The sequence below is a fragment of the Artemia sp. Qi Xiang Cuo genome, chromosome 1 (assembly GCF_049724085.1).
Source record: "Artemia sp. Qi Xiang Cuo chromosome 1, ASM4972408v1, whole genome shotgun sequence".
Classification (NCBI taxonomy): domain Eukaryota; kingdom Metazoa; phylum Arthropoda; class Branchiopoda; order Anostraca; family Artemiidae; genus Artemia; species Artemia sp. Qi Xiang Cuo.
Genome location: NC_142794.1, coordinates 20,969,932 through 20,991,665, shown reverse-complemented (window position 1 = coordinate 20,991,665; position 21,734 = coordinate 20,969,932). Strand labels below are relative to the sequence as shown.

The 21,734-nt window shown below is 35.1% G+C and overlaps 1 protein-coding gene across 1 annotated transcript in view; it reads right to left on the bottom strand.

Moving 5' to 3' along the window:
* Positions 1-21,734, bottom strand: part of LOC148956107 (6-phosphofructo-2-kinase/fructose-2,6-bisphosphatase-like) — a 121,768-nt gene that overhangs the window by 47,602 nt on the left and 52,432 nt on the right. The gene's annotated exons all lie outside the window — the stretch shown is intronic.

Below are 21,734 nucleotides of genomic sequence, written 5' to 3'. Positions count from 1 at the left end.
AAGAAACAAGGTACGGGATGTCAAATTTTCATATCTTCATCACAAAACGCACAAACATTATATTTAATATAAACAAATTTCCATAAGCAATGGACCGCATGGCTTTTTTATCGTCGTCCCTCTCCACCCCCCCCCCCTCCAAAAAAATATTCTATAGCCTACTTACCTAAACAGGGGCATACTTTTCTATGGGACAGGGGGGCAACTGCCCCTTACAGACCTCAGTTCACCAACCCACCCCCAACCTTAGTTTGCCCCCAGCTGAAATTTAGTTTCTGCAAAAAAACTTGTCAAAACTAAGATAAGCTTGCATAAATTCAAGCATCCAGAGAAACAGGTCAGTTTTCTTTAGTATATCTTTACCCTTATGGTAGTATATGGTTCAATTTTCCCTTTTCTCTGTCATTTTACTTGATTCGGAAAAATTGGCACCAACTTTGACCCCACCCGCCAGGATTTTGATTAATTACGCCACTGTACCTGACTGGTCTGAGCGTAACCGTTTTCAACAAATGATAATTTGCTTTTAACTTTAAAAGCAGTTCTGATTGGTCCAAAGTTATAATGGCTAGAAATTGGTTTAGCTAAACGCGTGTGTGAAAGGGGCTTTACCGACGCTAATTTGAAAGCTTCATTTGAACGATTTCGCTACTTCATTCATTATGAACAATATTATTTTTATTTTAAATATAATATTGTTAAGTTTTATTTATAATTAAATGAAAAAAAAACTCGTTTTTTTTATTTAATTTCTGAATGTTTTTGAATTAATGCAGCTTTGATGTTGGCTCACCGTACATGAATAATTAAAACGAAGCCTGCATATTAATTTTACTTTTTTTTGGCTAAATGGCTTTCTCGAAATTTTGATCTGACGTAACTTACGAATTAACTTGCCTAACGAACTTCTATAATCGTATATTTTCATTACGTCTATTAGGGGGTTTGTCCCCAGTCAATACCTCGCTCGTTACGCTAAAGTTCAAATTGTGTTCCAATTCTTTAAGAATAAAAGTACAAAAAAACTTTAGCGTAAAGAGCGAGGTAATGACTAGGGGCGAACCCAATCATTTACGTAATAATTTCTGTTCGTTTAAGTTTTGATGTTGCTCCTTACTTTCAGTTGAAATTTTTTTTTGTTTAATTTCTGATCGTTTTTTTAAAAAATGCTAAGAAATCCGGCACCCCCTTCATAGCAATGCTCCTTCCCCCATGAAAACTTCATCCGTAGAAAGATCCTCCCACAGAACCCCCGACCCCCCCCCCCCCCAACTACCAGAAAAAATCCCCCCTTAAAACTTCTGTATACTTCCCAATAACCAATACTATATGTAAACATTGGGCAAAACTCATAACTTGCAGACCTTCCCCCCGGGGACTGTGGGGGATTAAGTCATCCTCAAAGACACAGTTGTTGTATTTTTCGATCATGCTGAACAAAATGGCTATCTCAAAATTTGGATTGGGTGACTGGGAAAAAATGAGCGTGGGAAGGGACCTAGTTACCCTCCATTTTTTTTGTCACTTAAAAAAGGGAACTAGAACTTTTAACTTCCGTTTAAACTAGCCTGTCATGATATTCTAGGACTATCGGATCGATACGATCACCCCTGGGGAAAAAATAAATAAACAAAAACAAACACGCATCCGTGATCTTTCTTCTGGCAAAATGCAAAATTCTACATTTTTGCAGATAGGAGCTTGAAACTTCTAAAGTAGGGTTATCTGATACGCTGAACTTGACGGTGTGATTTTCGCTAAAGTTCTATGACTTTTAGGGGGTGTTTCCCTCTTTTTTCAAAAATAAGGCAAATTATCTCAGGCGCGTAACTTTTGACGGGTAAGACTAAACTTGATGAAACTTGTATATTTGAAACCAGCATAAAAATTTGATTCTTTTCATGTATCTTTTGGTATCAAAATTCCGTTTTTTAGAGCTTTGGTTACTATTAAGCCGGGTCGCTCCTTACTTACAGTTCGTTACCACGAACTGTTTGACAGTAAAAATTGCTTATAGTATTATAATCAAGGCCGTATCCAGTGGGTTTGAACCCCCCCCCCCAAAAAAAAAAAATTGTATGACTCGTAAAAACGAAACAAAAATGAATATAAACAAATTTTGATGCTTGCATGATATGCGCCCTACCTAATTAATGTTCTTCTAATATATTTCTCTGTAGCTCCATTCTAATGAAATATACCAAAGTAAGATAAAAACTCTGTCACTTCTATTTGTCTTGTCTCACGCCAAGCTGAAAGAAACCAATGAAACAAAAAACTGTTCTATAATACGTCAATGAATGAACAACTTCAACGGTAGGGCATTTATCATACGAGTACCCAATTTTTTATGTGTTTTTTTTTGTAACCATCCCCTCAACGAAAAAAAACTTTGTACTCCTCCTTCCCCCCCCCCCCCCCGAAAAAATCCTGGATACGGCATTATTATTATATATAATTTATTATAATAGTACAACATTATTTACATATGTAAATATTCATTTATATTTACAATATAGAAATAATATTAACAGGGGGGGGCTGCAAATTACCCAGCATTCTTACATAGTGATTTACCGAGCGAGAAATTGCACGTTCGAACGAAGCGAAAGTAATGACATTGATCAGCAGACACGCAATGTTGCGTCATTTCTTGGTTTAATCAGGAAATTTATACTTTTCAAGTACGTTTTGTCTATTTTCTGCTAAATTGCCGGAGTATACATAGCAACAAACTAATATCATTAGCAAATCTACCCTGGGAAGACTTAAATAGGGATATTTAGTTTCAATCCCTAAAGTTGACAATTAACCGAACAATCACGCAACAAAAAGAAATAAAAAAAAAATAAAAAAAATAAGGGTATTTTCATAAGTTCCTTGACGTTGTTATTAGGTTATTAAAGGAAATAGTTATGTGTGCAGTTATAAGTATTTCATACTATAGTTATATGTATAGAGTTTATTTCTGGGAGAATGCATGCCGAGGGAAGGGAGGAGGATGAATAAAAAATAAGAGAATAGTATAAAATGATGGCAAGATTAAACTAAAATTTATCTATAATGTAAAAATTTCCATGGCAAGGTATTCATCTTACACGGTTTAAATTTTGCTGGAGGAATAAAATATTTGTTTCCTATGATATTGTTTTGGGTTATATAGAATTTAGCCAACATTAGTAGTTTTAGCTTTTCAATGTTTAGGTTATACTTCTTTATTTCGAACTGAAATTATCCAATGAGACACCATTTTTGTTTTAATATTTAAAATATAGGTTCCTGGAGCATGGGTATGTTCTATCTCAGCTTACGGATTTGGACAATGTCCTTAGCAAGGAAAGATTGATTTATTGAAAGAGGCCACAACAAGGGGGATGAAAAATATTGAAAAAAATGAGAACAATTATATAAAATGGTGGCAAGGTTAAACTAAAAAAATATCGATAATAAATGTTATTCAATGTTGAGGTAATAATTTTACATGGCTTAAATTTTGCAGGAGGAATAAAATATCGACAATAAATGTTATTCAATGTTGAGGTAATCATTTTACATGGCTTAAATTTTGCAGGAGGAATAAACTATTTGTTTTCCATTATTTTTTAATTAAGATTGAATAGAATTTAGCCGAACATTATTAATTCTAGTCTTTTAATGTTTAGATTGTGCTTCTTTATTTCGAACTGAAATTATCCAATGAGACACCTTTTTTGTTTTAATATTTAAAATATACGTTCCTGGAGCATGGGTATGCTCTATCTCAGCTTACGGATTTGGACAATGTCCTTAGCAAGGGAAGATTGATTTATTGAAAGAGGCCACAACAAGGGGGATGAAAAATATTGAAAAAAATGAGAACAATTATATAAAATAGTGGCAAGGTTAAACTAAAAAAAAAATCGATAATAAATGTTTTTCAATGTCGAGGTAATCATTTTACACGGCTTAAATTTTGCAGGAGGAATAAAATATTTGTTTTCCATTTTTTTAATTAAGATTGAATAGAATTTAGCCGAACATTATTAATTCTAGTCTTTTAATGTTTAGATTGTGCTTCTTTATTTCGAACTGAAATTATCTAATGAGACACCATTTTTGTTTTAATATTTAAAATATACGTTCCTGGAGCATGGGTATGTTCTATCTCAGCTTACGGATTTGGACAATGTCCTTAGCAAGGGAAGATTGATTTATTGAAAGAGGCCACAACAAGGGGGATGAAAAATATTGAAAAAAATGAGAAAATTATATAAAATGGTGGCAAGGTTAAACTAAAAAAATATCGATAATAAATGTTATTCAATGTTGAGGTAATTATTTTACATGGCTTAAATTTTGCAGGAGGAATAAAATATTTGTTTTCCATTATTTTTTAATTAAGATTGAATAGAATTTAGCCGAACATTATTAATTCTAGTCTTTTAATGTTTAGATTGTGCTTCTTTATTTCGAACTGAAATTATCTAATGAGACACCATTTTTGTTTTAATATTTAAAATATAGGTTCCTGGAGCATGGGTATGTTCTATCTCAGCTTACGGATTTGGACAATGTCCTTAGCAAGGGAAGATTGATTTATTGAAAGAGGCCACAACAAGGGGGATGAAAAATATTGAAAAAAAATGAGAAAATTATATAAAATGGTGGCAAGGTTAAACTAAAAAAATATCGATAATAAATGTTATTCAATGTTGAGGTAATTATTTTACATGGCTTAAATTTTGCAGGAGGAATAAAATATTTGTTTTCCATTATTTTTTAATTAAGATTGAATAGAATTTAGCCGAACATTATTAATTCTAGTCTTTTAATGTTTAGATTGTGCTTCTTTATTTCGAACTGAAATTATCTAATGAGACACCATTTTTGTTTTAATATTTAAAATATACGTTCCTGGAGCATGGGTATGCTCTATCTCAGCTTACGGATTTGGACAATGTCCTTAGCAAGGGAAGATTGATTTATTGAAAGAGGCCACAACAAGGGGGATGAAAAATATTGAAAAAAATGAGAAAATTATATAAAATGGTGGCAAGGTTAAACTAAAAAAATATCGATAATAAATGTTATTCAATGTTGAGGTAATTATTTTACATGGCTTAAATTTTGCAGGAGGAATAAACTATTTGTTTTCCATTATTTTTTAATTAAGATTGAATAGAATTTAGCCGAACATTATTAATTCTAGTCTTTTAATGTTTAGATTGTGCTTCTTTATTTCGAACTGAAATTATCCAATGAGACACCTTTTTTGTTTTAATATTTAAAATATACGTTCCTGGAGCATGGGTATGCTCTATCTCAGCTTACGGATTTGGACAATGTCCTTAGCAAGGGAAGATTTATTTATTGAAAGAGGCCACAACAAGGGGGATGAAAAATATTGAAAAAAATGAGAAAATTATATAAAATGGTGGCAAGGTTAAACTAAAAAAATATCGATAATAAATGTTATTCAATGTTGAGGTAATCATTTTACATGGCTTAAATTTTGCAGGAGGAATAAAATATTTGTTTTCCATTTTTTTAATTAAGATTGAATAGAATTTAGCCGAACATTATTAATTCTAGTCTTTTAATGTTTAGATTGTGCTTCTTTATTTCGAACTGAAATTATCTAATGAGACACCATTTTTGTTTTAATATTTAAAATATACGTTCCTGGAGCATGGGTATGCTCTATCTCAGCTTACGGATTTGGACAATGTCCTTAGCAAGGGAAGATTGATTTATTGAAAGAGGCCACAACAAGGGGGATGAAAAATATTGAAAAAAATGAGAAAATTATATAAAATGGTGGCAAGGTTAAACTAAAAAAATATCGATAATAAATGTTATTCAATGTTGAGGTAATTATTTTACATGGCTTAAATTTTGCAGGAGGAATAAAATATTTGTTTTCCATTATTTCTTAATTAAGATTGAATGGAATTTAGCCGAACATTATTAATTTTAATCCTTTAATGTTTAGATTGTGCTTCTTTATTTCGAACTGAAATTATCCAATGAGACACCGTTTTTGTTTTAATATTTAACATATACGTTCCTGGAGCATGGGTATGCTCTATCTCAGCGTATGGATTTGGACAATGTCCTTAGCAAGAACAGATTGATTTATTGAAAGAGGCCACAACAAGTGGGATGAAAAATATTGAAAAAAAAATGAAAAAATTATATAAAATGGTGGCAAGGTTAAACTAAAAAAATATCGATAATAAATGTTATTCAATGTTGAGGTAATCATTTTACATGGCTTAAATTTTACAGGAGGAATAAAATATTTGTTTTCCATTATTTTTGAATTAAGATTGAATAGAATTTAGCCGAACATTATTAATTTTAATCTTTTAATGTTTAGATTGTGCTGCTTTATTACGAACTGAAATTATCCAACAAGACACCATTATTGTTTTTATTTGTAGAGTATAAGTTCCTGGGGCATAAGTATTTCTATCTCAGTTTACGGATTTGGACAATGTCCTTAGCAAGGGAAAGGTTTATTTATTGAAAGACAAGGGCCATATCCAGGGCGGTGGCTTACCAGGTCTGATCCAACCCCCCCCCCCCCAAAAAAAAAATTATTTGCCTCGTAAATTGTTCGTAGGGATGCAGATGAAAAACTATTTCTCCTAAAGAACTAAAAATATTCCTCCGGTTCACAAATTGGTCTTAAAACTCCAGGTAAAGAAGACTTTATTTAAGACTCTTTTTTCTTAATTTTTTGGTAACCCCCACACAAAACTTTTGCTCCCCCCCCCCCTCCAAAAAAAATCCTGGACACGGTCTTTGTCGTAACTAATCCATTAGGTGAGGATCCTGAAATAGAAGGCTTATACTATCCCCAAAAACAGTATTGATCTTCAAAATAACGTATGTACTCTTTCAATGTGTAAAATATCTTACCGAAAGAAATCTTTTTTATGAGATCTTTCCTGATCTCAGAAAAAAAGAAGAAAAAAAAGTGAGACTGCTCATTCGATCAACGATGATCGAGGGCAGAGATGCACACTCTTAGAACTGAAAACTGAGGGATGGAAACAAGAAGTCATATATACCTGTCAGGGAGTATCCAGGATTTTTGTTCAGAGGGGGGTATAATTTTGGGCAGGGGGCTTACAAAAAAACTTTAAAATTCCACAAAATTAATTTATATGTATTTTGTTACGTTTTTAAGAGTCAGACAAACATTTAGGAGGAGAGCGGGGAGGGGTTCAACTCCCCCATTTTGATATGGCCTTGACAACTGTGAGTGAAAGTGCCATACCCGCTTTTAATTGTTTAAAAGTTGCTAAATAACTGCTTGAACAAATAAAGGGTTGCTACCGGTTGCTTTTGCCGGCTTGGGACTCAAGTTTTCGCAATAATATTACTGTTTCATGTTCACTTTTCCTTTCAGTACGCCTACTTCTTAAAATTTCAGAAATCAGTATCAACCCTGAAACAGAATGGCCTAATTGGGTTTACATAAAACCTGTGTTAAGCGGGATCCTGAAGAGCCAGAAATTTCGCCGCTAAAGATAGTTTTCAAGATTCTATTTCAACATGACATGGATCAAGGGCAGGGGTTGCCACCACTGTGATTCATCATTAAATTCAACGATTATCCCCCCTAATGATGTTTTCTTCTTTAGTGATTTCTAGCAATTTTTCGGGCAAAAATCTTTTCAAAGTGAGTTTTTTTTTATTTCAGCTCTTAAAACTATTTTTAGGTGGGAAAATGAAAAAATACAACATTTAAAATAACTCGGCAAGGAAAAAATTGAAAATTTTAGCAAATTTAGCAAAATATATTGCAATATAGCAAAATATAAATAGCGACAAAACAGAATTCTAAGCAGCAAAACTAGAAAAGTTTTGCCACTTATTTTATTCTTTAGTTGGAAGTCCCCGATAAGAGAAGCAGATATATTTTTAAAAAGATACTATAAAAATATTAATTGATCATTCTAAGATGTTTTACCATCCTAATTGACATGACTGTCATTTCTATGTCGGTAGTGATACATTTGCTTTCTTCCTACATTTACTCATATTTTGTGAGTTCAGTTACCTTTCCCCCAATGGATTTCATTTAATGACTGGTTGAGATATACGTCAAAGTCCTGTATGAAAATTATTAAATCAGTTTCCAATATTTACCATAACAAACCTAACGTTTGAGGTTTGACGTATTTCTTTGACGTAAAAAAATAAGAAATTTTCTTAACAAAAAAAATGAGACTAACATGCATCTCTCATTTTAAATATGTTGGTTCACATTTACCAGAGATTTTTAAAGTTGTATAATCCAGTGAAAAGATGTCAAACCAACCAAGGTGGTGAACAGAAGTTACGATAATATCAATTAAAATATAAAAATATGTCAAAACGATTATTTTGTTTTTTAAGTTTATCTGCTACTCTTATTAGGGAACCCATAAGGAAAAATCGAAATGGTATTCGGATTTAAAAAAGAAGAAGACAGGTAAATTACAGGAACATTTATTACCGAAATGGTAAACATCTTGAGATCTGGGCAGGGGCAGATCAGATCCAGGGGTGGTTTCGGAAGCACGTGCCTCCTCCCCCCCCTGAAGGTCGAAAAGTGCACTAAGAATGGATTTGGGGGGAAATACCAATGGAGAAAAAAAAATGATCCTCCCCCCCCCAAAAAAAAAATATTGGTTATGTATTCTCTTTGGATATGGACGTCAAACAGAGCCGAGCCAGAAAGCCCATTTTGCGTAAATGTCAAGTTTAAATCACTCTATAGTAACAATTTTAATTGTCCCACTGTATTTTTTTTAATTTCTAATGCTGCTGTTCATGGCCTTACCTAGGGGGGCTAACCGGTCTGACCCCCCCCCCTCCTACACACACACACTAGTTATCTGGCCCACACAGGAGAAGCAAAAATACGTGCAATACATGTAAAATGTGTGATATATATCCAAGGTTTATTTTGTACACCCCCCCCCCCAACGAAATCCCGGATATAGTCCTACTGATAGTATATTATATGGTTCTCTAGTTTATTTAAAATGGTTCATTCAGTAATTCATGAGACTCGAAATTGGAAGTTTAATCATGAAGCACAGTTGGGAAATAGGTAAAGGCCTTGTTATGATGCTATTGACTTGTATATAAGTCACCTAGTTTTACATATTGAGCATTTACGTAAATCAGCCAAGGATGTAATCGTTTCAAATAGTTATGAAAACAGAAAAACAATTAATATTCTAAGCAGAATGACTCTAAAGTCAAAATAAGGATTTTACGGACGACAATAGATTTCTTGATGTAGAAAATAAACAAAAAATATGATCAAACAGTTCGTGGTAACGAACTGTAAGTAAGTGAGCGACCCAGCTCAATAGTAACCGAAACTCTAAAAAACGGGATTTTGATACCAATAGATATATCAAAAGAATCAGATTTTAATGTTGATTTCAAATATATAAATTTCATCAATTTTACTCCTACCCATCAAAAGTTTCGCGCCTGAGAAAATTTGGCTGATTTTCGAAAAAAGGGGGAAAGGCCTCCTAAAAAGTACAGAACCTTAATGAAAATCACACCATCGGATTCAGCGTTTCAGAGAACCCTATTCTAGAGGTTTCAAGCTCCTGTCTGCAAAAATGTGGAATTTCGTATTTTTTTTTTTTGCCAGAAGAAAGATCACGGATGCGTGTTTATTTATTTTTATTTTTATTTTTTTCCAGGGGTGATCGTATTGACCCAGTGGTCCTAGAATTATGTTGGTAAGTAAGGAGTGACCCGGCTCAATAGTAAGCGGAACTCTAAAAAACGAGATTTTGATACCAATAGATACACCAAAAGAACCAGATTTTAATGTTGATATTCATCAAGTTTATTCCTACCCATCAAAAGTTACGCGCCAGAGAAAATTTGGCTGATTTTCGAAAAAATGGGGAAAGGCTTCCTAAAAATTACAGAATCTGAATGAAAATCCCACCATCAGATTCAGCGTATCAGAGAACTCTACTGTAGAGGTTTCAAGCTCCTATCTGCAAAAATGTGGAATTTTGTATTTTTTGGCAGAAGAAAGATCACGGATGCCTGTTTATTTATTTTTATTTTGTTTTGTTGTGTTTTTTTCAGGGCATGATAGTATTGACCCAGTGGTCCTAGAATTATGTGGGAAGGCTCATTGGAACAGAAACTAAAAGTTCTAATGTCCTTTTTAAGTGACCAAAAATATGGAGGGCAACTAGGCCCCCTCCCACGCTCATTTTTTCCCAAAGTCCCCCGATCAAAATTTTGAGATAGCCATTTTGTTCAGCATGGTCTAAAATATGATAAATTTGTCTTTTAGGATGACTTAATCCCCCAAAGTCCCCGAGGGAGGGCTGAAAGTTATGAACTTTACCAAATGTTAACATATAGTATTTGTTATTGGGAAGTATACAGACGTTTTCAGGGGGGATTTTTTCTGGTTGTGGGGGGGGGTCGTGGGTTATGTGGGGAGATCTTTACATGGAGGAAGTTTTCATGTGGGAAGGGACATTGCTATGAAGAGGACGCCGGATTTCCCAGCATTATTTGAAAAAAGATCAGAAATTAAATAAAAAAAAAGTTTTTCAGCTGAAAGCAAGGAGCAACATTAAACTTAAAACGAACAGAAATTATTGCGTATATGATCTGGGTTCCCCCCCTAGTCAATACCTCGCTCTTTAAGCCAAAGATTTTTAGCACTTTCATAAGAGCTATTTATTCTAATTAACAGCCTTTGTGATTAAGGGGTCATTTGTATACAATTGGAACAAAATTCGAACTTTAGCCTAAAGAGCGAGGTATTGACTAGGGGGCGAACCCCCTAATGTGCGCATTAAAAATATATGAATATATGAAGTTCGTTACGTAAGTTAATTCGTAAATTATGTATATTTATTACTAATAAAAACGTTCGTAAATAAAATTAAACAACGTTCGAGAAAGCCATTTAACCAAATAAAAATAAAATTAAGATGCAAATTTGGTTTTAGTTATTCATCTACGGGGAGCCGAAATCAAAACTTGTATTAATTCAAAAACGTTCATAGTTTTTTTTTAACTGAAAGTAAGGAGCGACATTAAAACTTAAAACGAACAGAAATTATTCCGTTTATGAAAGGGGCTGTTCCCTCCTCAATGCCTCGCTCTTTACGCTAAAGTTTGACTTTCGTACAACTCTATTTTTCTAAACAATAAAAAACTTTAGCGTAAAGAGCGAGGCGTTGAGGAGGGGACAGCCCCTTTCATATGCGGAATAATTTCTGGTCGTTTTAAGTTTTAACGTCGCTCCTTACTTTCAGTTAAAAATGTTTTTTTTTACTTAATTAAAGTAAAAGAACGTCGAATCCTGGATTGAGAAAACATTATCTACGATAACACTTGACTGTTAAATAGAAGCTTTTTAAGTGCACGGACTTAAATAAATACCATCCAGCCCATACAACTGAAAAATTTTGGACTTGTCTGTTAAACGGAACACACTAAAGAATTACGGGAAGGCGTCAGGACATCGACAAAATCCGTCAGAACATCGACAAGAAATCCGTCAGAACATCGACACGTCAGAACATCGACAGTCATAACATCGACACGTTAGTACATCGACAGACATAACATCGACACGACAGGACATCGACAGTCATAACATCGACCGGTCAGGACATCGACAGTTACAAGCGCTACCCGTCAGAACATCGACAGTCACAACTTCGACACGTCAGTTCATCGACAGTCACAATCGATACCCGTCAGAACGTTGACAGTCATAACATCAAATTTTTTTTTCATAACGAAAATCCGTCAGAACCACCAACCGTCAGAACGTCGACAGTCATAACATCTAAAATTTTTAAACTTTAATTTTTGGGGGTTTAGGGGGGAAAGGTACCTAGGTTAGGTTACGTTTTTTATATATGCTATGCTTTGCCCTCACCCCCCTGATGTGCAAATATATAGCCGAAATTTGCTTCTAAACTATTATATACTTATTTCTATTATATAAACTTATAAATGTTTTTTCATAACGAAAATCCGTCACAATGTCGACAGTCATGACATCGACATGTCATAGCATCTAAAAAATTTTTAGATGTTATGACGTGTCGATGTTATGACTATCGACGTTCTGACGGGTAGCGATTGTGACTGTCGATGTCCTGTCGTGTCGATGTTATGACTGTCGATGTACTGACGTGTCAATGTTCTGGCGGATTTTCCTTATCGACGAAATGACATTTATTGCTTGTGACGGTTAGATGAAATGGTAGCATCCGAGAATTACTCTGTCTAAGATCGGACAAATACCGAGTTGTCTATCCGGAATCGGTTATGATTTGCTTATTTTGAGTAAGAGAACAACGATGTAGGTATATTTCAATTAAATATTTAATATATAGAGGTGGTTAGGGGTTAGGTATTTAATATAATGTGTTCTGCGCGGCCTTCTTTCCATAATCCTCTGTCGTAGTTTCCATAACTTTGTTTCTAAAGTACTATATTATCATCATGTTTTGCTATATTTCATTAGGGTTAACCCAACTTCACTTCTTGGGTGTGTCCCGTTTAACAGACAAGTAGTAAAAAATCGTCAAACAGATGCAGGGACGTATGTTGGTTCTTATTTCTAGGAGAGGGGTTAATATTTTAGTAGACCAAGATGGAACCACAAAAGAAGCATGCGAAATTTATGGAGAATATTGAAAATTGAAAGAAAAATATTATAGTTAAATATAGGAAACAATAGGAGGCTTGAATACCCACCTCCTCAATATACTTGCTTGGTTAGAAGCAATATTTTACTAAGATAAATTTTATTTAACTTCCGTTAATTTTTCAATTTAGTTGTCATGTTGCTTATTATTTGCAGAAAATAGCACTTGATTGTTCTCTGTGGACAGAGCGGGCGATGCCACTGCTGAGATTTTTTTTTTAACGACGGTTGTATTAATCACATGATATATAATTTTTTTTTTAGGAGAGGGAGGGGATAATTTCGCCCTGGATACCGCCAACCGAGAATTGTCTATATGACAATTTGCACCCGTTAATAGGACGTAATTGGAAATCTGTTATATATTGTACAAAACCTAATCTTAAAGGTAAGCCTAGGCTCTCAGAAAATATTTGCATGTATAATTTTTAGCCAAGATAACAGCAAAAATCGAGCTTATCAGTTTTAACAATTTATAATGCGATTGTTTGGCTAAAAAATTTAGATGCTGATTTTTAAACCGCTTTCCACAGCGCAAGTATTTCCGATTTTCTGTTAATCCGAGTTACTCCAATTAATTATTATTAATACAATTCGTGCGACTAATTAGAAATAAAAAATTAAGAAAATTTATTTGGTGCTAAAAATCAATTTTGATTTAATTAAGATAGAAAATGATTATGGAGCAGTAGTATATTTTATTACACACAAAAAGCAAAAACAAGAATGTGGAGTAGCCTACAAGGACAGAAAAAATGAAAAACAGAGATCAAATATTATAAGAAAAAAAATTAATTAACCAACTTCAGGAATGAAAAAGTACAAAAGAGACAAAATAAAATTCAAAGTCCTCGCGCATAAAGCTTCAGTAAGATCATCTATTAGAAATGGTTTTATGTTTTATTAGGAAAATGACAGTAATTATTATAAAACTACTGATTCCACATTTTAATGCCCATAATGTTATAAACTAAAAAAACTGCTCTAGCTAAAGAAAGGAGCTTCCTATTTAGGAGCCTCGAAACCTTTTCAAATAAATTACCTGATGACACTATCATAGGCAGCCCAATAGCGCTCCCTAAGTAAAGAACCATGTTGGCACAACGTATTATTTATTTTTTTGTTTTCTTTTTCCATACTAGGGCACTTCGTACCGAAGGAGTTGTCGTAGAAACTTGGAAAAGGGCTCATTTGATTGGAAATTGGAACGGCTAGTGCCTTTTTTAAAAGTCGAAAGGGATTGGAAGGCAACTAACACCCCTTCCACGCCCACCATTTCCCAAAACACATCCAATCAAAATTTTGAGATAGCCACAGCCCTCACCAACAACCCACAGCCCACACCCCTCAGGGTAAGGGTTGTAAGTTATGCCCTGAGGGCATATAAGGTTTTTATAGAAAGCTTGGTCTAGAAACTTCAGAGATGGCTCACTCAATTGGAAATTCAAAGGGCTAGTGCCCTTTTTAATAGTTAAAAGCTATTGGAGGGCAACTAGCCCCCCTCTCACGCGCACCATTTCCCAAAAAAAATTCAATCGAAATTTCGAGATTGTCATTTTGTTCAACGTAGTAGAAATTTCTGGAAATTAGGTCTTTGAGGATGACAACCCCCCCCCCCCACGCACACACACATTTCTCAGGGCAAGGGTTGTAAGCTATGCCCTGGGGGTATATAAGGTTTTTATAGAAAGCGTTGTAGTAGAAACTTCAAAAATGGCTTATTTGATTGGAAATTGAAATGGCTTGTACTCTTTTTAATAGTCGAAAATCATTAGAGGGCAAATAATCCCCCTCTCATGCCCACCATTTCCCCAAACATATAAAATCAAAATTTTGAGATAGCCATTTTTTCTATGTAGTTGAAAGTTCTTGAAATTATGTCTTTGTGGAGGACAGCCCCCCTCACAGCCCTCAGGGCAAGAGTTGTAGGTTATGCCCTGGGGGCATATAAGGTTTTTATAGAAAGAGTTGTCGTAGAAAGTTTAAAAAAGGCTCATTCGATTTGAAATTGAAACGGGTAAAGCCCTTTTTAATGGCGAAAGTGATTGAAGAGCAACTAATCCCCCTTTCACGCCCACCATTTTCCCAAACACATCCAATCAAAATTTTAAGATATTTATTTTGTTCAACGTAGATGAAAGTTCTGGAAATTAGGTCTTTGAGGATGACACCCCCCCCCACAACCCTCAGGGCAAAGGTTGTAATTTATGCCCTGGGGGCATATAAGGATTTTATAGAAAGTTTTGTCGTAGAACCTTCAAAAGGGCTCATTTGATTGGAAATTGAAAGGGTTAGTCCCCTTTTTAATAGTCGAAAGTGATTGAAGGGCAACTAACCCCCCTCTCACACCAACCATTTCCCCAGACACATCCAATCACAATTTTGAGATAGGCGTTTTGTTTAACATAGTTGAAAGTTCTGGAAACTAGGTCTTTGAGGATGACAACCCCCTCAATGCCCTCAGGGCAAGGGTTGTAATTTACCCCCTGGGGGCATATAAGGTGTTTATAGAAAGTTTTGTCGTAGAAACTGAAAATGGCTCATTTGATTGGAAATTGAAAAGGCTAGTGGCCTTTTTAATTGTCGAAAGTGACTGGAAGGCTTGACATTTTTATAGTAAAGATCGATCTGGGTATGTATTATTATTATTATTTTTTTTTTTTTTTTTAGACCAGGGCACTTCGTATCAAAGGAGTTGTCGTAGGAACTTCGGAAAGGGCTCATTCGATTGAAAATAGAAAGGAATAATGCCTTTTTAATACTCAGAAGTGATTGGAGGGCAACTAGTCCCCCTCCAACGCCCACCCTCCCATTTGCCCATTATGTGTAAAAACTAAATGTTGCCTTAAAATTAAATCAAAATGCACTGCGTTAATGCTAATTCCCAATAAGGCATCTCATCAGTATCCCAGGATTCCCAAGAACGACTGAGGTATGAAACTAAATGAAACACTACTATTTGTGTCCAATTTTTAAAAGGATGTATGTTGTTAAAAAGTACTGAAATTTTTCTCCGGCATACAAATAGCAGGCCAAACTATAAAGTCTTAAAAAAAGGAAAAGATTTAAAGTATTATTTTCTTTTTCCCTGAAAAGACTATGTCAATATAAAACAAACAGAAATTAATTGGAAAAAACTTTTTCCATAAAATAAGTTTTTCAAGGAAAAGTAAAGAACCCCATTAAGCCAACAATGAGCAAAACATAATATCAAATAATCTATCAAGCGTGAAACTACCACAAATCAGCATCGATAAATAAATGAAACCCAAAAGGAATACAAATTGCACTAAATAACCAATTTAAACTCAGAATGAGTAAAAAATAAAGGGAGTTGGGCTCAAAACCCCTGAGCCTTCCCAATGCCAGAACATAATTTGCACTTTACTGAAAAAAATATAAATGTTTTTACTTTCATAACTTTAATAAATCAAATAATATTAACATTTTGCACTTTGCTGAAAAAATACAAATGAATGTGAATTGTCAGTTTAATATGCTGATGTTTATCATACTGATATTACTGATATTGCTGAAAATACTGATATTTAGTCATCATCAGTTCCCTATCAACTGAACCGTTTCCTTATATTCCCGTTAATTATAGGTCATTGCATTTATGATAGGATTTGAATCACAAGATGAATCATCACTAAGCACGGAGCCTATCATTTAGTGACCTTACAAAAATCGTACATGGAATTAAATTTTATATCGGAATATATATATATATATATATATATATATATATATATATATATATATATATATATATATATATATATATATATATATAGGAGATTTTGAGCAAGGTGTTGTAAAGAGCGGGGTGATGAGGAGGGGACAACCCTCTTTATATGCGTAATAATTTCTGTTCGTTTTTAAGTTTTAATGTTGCTCCTTACTTTCAGTTGAAAAAACTTGTTTTTAATTTAATTTCTGATCGTTTCCACTGGGAAAAAAAATGATAATAAACACGCATCCGTGATCTCTCTCATGGCAAAAAATACAAAATTCCACATTTTTGCTGATAGGAGCTTGAAACCTTTACAGTACGGTTCTAGGATACGCTGAATCTGATGTTGTGATTTTCATTGAGATCACTCGACTCTTAGGGGTGTTTCTCCTTTTTTCGAAAATCAGGAAAATTTTCTCAGGCTCGTAACTTTTGATGGGTACGACTAAACTTGATGAAACTTATATATTTAAAATCAGCATAAAAATACGGTTCTCTTGATGCATCTATTCGTAACAAAATCCGTTTTTTATAGTTTCGGTTTTTATTGAGCCGGGTCGCTCCTTACTTACAGTACGTTACCATGAAGTGTTTGATTAAAAGAGCTTTCTTTACGGATGCAAGGAGCGACCTTGAAACTTAAAAAGAAGAAACATTATTGCTTTGCCAATTGTGCGAGACTTGTCTACAACACCAGCTCAAACAAACTCACTCATGGTTTGGAATCTACAAAATAGCTATAATTACCTGAAACACTTTTAAATAAAAAAAGTTCTCAATACGACAGTTTTTTCTTGTTTTTTGTTTACAAGTTTTAAACTTTTGGTTACTATGGACAACGGTTTACATGATCGGCAGACAACTGTAACGAAGCCGAGTCCATACCGTGAGGTACCTTATAGGTAAACCCAACCTAAAATAAAAGTCTTATCCAAACTCTTCCTTTACATCCATTTACAGGTTCTAGGCGTTTACCCCGCCCTTCCTTTCCGGTGTTTACCCTCCCAAACAATACCCCCGGAAAATACCATCTCGGACAATACCCCCCCCCCCCGTGAAATATACCTCCCGACGGAAAACACCTCCCTCCATGGAAAATAAGGCTTTCCAAATTTGAGAATTTTATTTGAGTTTTGTTTTTTTGTTTGCCGTAGGGGGAAGGAATTTCGGTACTTGTGTATTATGTGCCACTCACTCAAGTTTACGCTGTGCAAAACTCGTGAACAAGCCGGTTTCTTCGTTAGTTTCTTTCCGCTTAGCGTGAGACAAGACAAAAACAAGTAACAAAATAAATGACAAATATATAATTTAGGCTATATATTTCCGCATAAGGAGAGGCGGGTAAAGTACTTGGACAGTTTGAAGTCAGAAAATAATTCTTAGTTCATAATATGCAGAATAATTGTACCTAACACATTTTACATCGACCTATACTTTCCCTCCCCCCTAATGTGTGAATATAAGCCCAAATTTTTTTCTACTGTAGCGAAGAAACTAAAGAAGAAACCAGTTTGTTCTCGTGTTTTAAAGAACGTAAACTTGAGTGGGTGGTGTATAATACACAAGTACCGGAATTTTTCATGGAGAGGGAGCCGGATTTCCCGGTATTATTTAAAAATGAACAGACATTAAATTTAAAAAATCGACTTTTTTCAACTGAAAGTAAGGAGCAACATCAAAATTTAAAACGAACAGAAATTATTAAGTATATGACAAATATACGCTCTTTACGCTGAAGTTTTATTTTCAGAATTTTAAAACAAAGCTCCTTGTTCGAAATAAAAGGCCATTGTGTTTCAGAAAGCGTTCTTAAAGAATTGGGACAAAAAGTCAAAATTTTATCGTAAAGAGCAAGGTCTTGTGGAAGGAGTGACTCCTTTCATATACGTAAAAATTTCTGTTCATTTTAAGTTTCGATTGTGCTCCTTACTTTCATTTGAAAAAACTTGTTTTTTTTAATTTAATGTCTGCCCGTTTTTAAATAATACCGGGAAATCCGGCTCTCTCTCCATGAAAAATTCCGGTACTTGCGTCACTTGTTTTTTATTTAAATTTAATGTCTGGTCGTGATCGATATATCTATTATTATCAAGACGGTTTCTTACAGTTTCGGTTACTATTGAGCCGCATCGCTCCTTACTTACAAGTCGTTACCACGAACTGTTTGATAAGAATATATTTTCACTTCACTCTGGCATTATCTCTTTCGTTTCTCAAAAGCGTCATTTCTCAAAATTTCATCGTTTCTCAAAAGTAAACTTTCCATTCGAATGAACCCTCTCCTTGCAAACTACGATCATCGGCTAGATGTGATCATCGCAAGAAAAACAAACACACACGTATGTGCCCACGCTTCCTCGGAGAAATAAAATCGTTCGTATGTCCGTAAATAGCAACATTAACTTTTTTTTCTAGTGTTCCCAGACTTGTTTAATTTCATGCTATAGCTCTCCCCCTCCTTTTATGAATTTACATAAGTTTTCTTATACTGAAAACTCTTGAACAGTAAACATGACACTAATAAGTTTTGCATTCTTAGAATCACCATAAAAAGTAGATTCTTTTGATGTTTATATTGTCATTAAAATTCAGCTTTTTAGGGCTTCGGTTTCCATTGACAAGGACCGCTCTTTGCTTACAGTTTGTTACCATCAATTTTTTTATTACCTGTATCATTGCTACTACAGCTATTTCCATCAGTATTATTAGCATTAATCATGGATGGTGCAACCATCAAGAAGAGCATTAAGGAACAAAAAAGGATTCTGTTCAGCAGAACCTTATTTCTTAGGGGGAGAGTTTTTTTTTTATCAAAATAAAAGATATCAGCATGTTGAATGGAAAATTAGAGAGTTCACTCCTTATCTCCTGAGGTCTAATGTGCCAAAAAAATGTATGTCCTTAACATATCTTTTGTTCACATCAGTGATGAAAAGCTGACAGCCGACGAGATACTCTCAGCAGCTAAAAAACTTAAGAATGAGAGGGAACCTAGTAGACACCGCATTTCAGCTGCAATGATAAAGCTTAGCCTGCATCGAACCCTGGTCATCTGGCTATCCTTCTTCTCGCTCCTTTGGCAAACTAAAAAGTTCCTCAAGGACTGGAGAACAGGAACCTTAGTCAAACTCTTCAAGAAAGGAGACTCGAAAGAATGCGGCAACTATAGAGGAATCAATCTTTTCTCGATCCCTGCGAAGCTGTTTATGACGATAATATTAGGAAGACTCCAAGCAGCCCTTGATCCTCACTTACGTGAAGAATAGCATGAATTTTGACCAAACCGATCTTATGCCGATCTTATTTTTACTCTACGCACCATGCTGGAGGAATCTAACGAATGGAGACAGCGCTTGTATATACTCTTCGTGGACTTCGAATTCGTCCTAGTTGTAGATACATCTTAAGACAGATAAATGAGCATGGAATCCGGATTGCAGGGAAACTTCTTCAGGACGTCGACTTCGAGGACGATGTTGGGCTCTCAATAAATAGTTCACCCGTGGGAATCCAACTAAGAGGAGAGAGTATCGAACAGGTGACATATTTCAAGTACTTAGGGAGTACAGTCACTTCCAGTGGCGACTCTGAAAAAGAATGGCCTACCAGGATAGCCTTGGTCAACGCATCATTTTAGAGACTTCTACCAATCTGGAAATCCACCGTATACTCGCTGAAGTTTAAAATCAGGTTGTTCCAGAGCGATGTACTGTCTGTCCTGAGTTGCGCTATGGAATGCCTTGAGCTAACCGTGGAACAGGAGAAACGCCTTACCGCCTTCAAGAATAAGTGTCTTCGCCGAATCCTTACAATCAGTTGGAGAGACCTCGTCAGCAATGACGAGATCCGTACCCGCACAGGCCATCCGGATATTGCAACCGTTGTATGACAACGTAGATGGCGATACCATGGACACATCCTCCGCATGCCAGATCACAGACTTCCAAAAATGCTCCTCCACTGGCAACCGGAAGGCACCCGTTGCCGAGGAAGACCAAAGAACACGCTCCGTAGAACAAATGACCGTGACAGATGAGCCCTCCAGACGAGTCTCATCCCAGAGCGGGAAGACATATATGCAGGCTCACACGAAGGAAGATTGGAGGCTACTTACCGACGCCCCGTGTGCCTCCGAAGGCACTGGAGGAACTAAGGTCTGAGGTAACATATCCGGGAAATTGACAGCTTTATCTAGTTGGATTTTCGACAAAAATATTAGGATAAAAGATGCAACTCAACAATGTCTATTGGCGTAAACCTTGTGGCTCTAATGGTCTTTTTTTTTCTCGACATATTCATACAAATTTGAGTAAAAGCTATAAAATTCAGAGGTGAAAGAAAACGCTCGCCATTCCTTTTATTTATCGGTTCCAGGCCTGTTTTAAATTTTACGTACACCAGGCTTAATTATGCTTGCCAAATGGACTGTGCGGAGTTGAGGCTGTATTTATCTATATTTCTTTACCGTTAAAAATGTTCACTTTCGCTTTTTTCTATATAGTTTTCGTAACCGCAATACGAATATGAAACGTAGGCTTAGTGTATTTTTAACAATCCAGAGAAAAAGGTTTGCCTCTGGACGAATTGTGTTGCAAAATACTTTTGAAACAACTTTGGTTTCGAAGATTGAACTGCTGAAGACTCTAGTAACACATCATTCAAATAGAATTTCAGGAAAATAAAACCAGCGTATAAAACAACTATATTGAACTGGCAGTACTTGTCAATTAGCTGGAACCCACGCGAGAAGTCAAGTTTGGTTAATGCTAATGGAATAAAAAAAAATATTATGAAACATAATAGTTTAGAAACAATTTTTGGCTATATATTTGCACATTAGGAGGGAGGGGTAAAGCATAACATATATTAAATACGTAATCTAACATAACCTAGGTACCATTTCCTCCCTAACCCCCCCCCCCCCGAATATAATAGTTTGAATATTGTAATTACAATGACAAACCACGGTTTGAAATCCAATTCTCTATTGAAAGAAACCAGTTTGACTAGTTTTTTAAGCACCTTCCGTATACAATATATCGTGTGGGTTCCAGCTAACTGACAAGCACCGAACTGACATATACACAAGGACCGACTACTATTTCCATATTTTTTTTCCGTTTTCCGATTTTTTCCCTATGTTTTTCACGTTTTTTACCTGTTTTTTTCTAAGAGGAAGGGGGGAGGTAATGGCAATTGGCCTCCTGTTCTGCGGATTGGTCTGGGCTGAGGCAAGCCTTTTTTCAGGCATTCCAGATTAGGGTCGATTAGTATATTTGGTGTTTCGATTTGGTA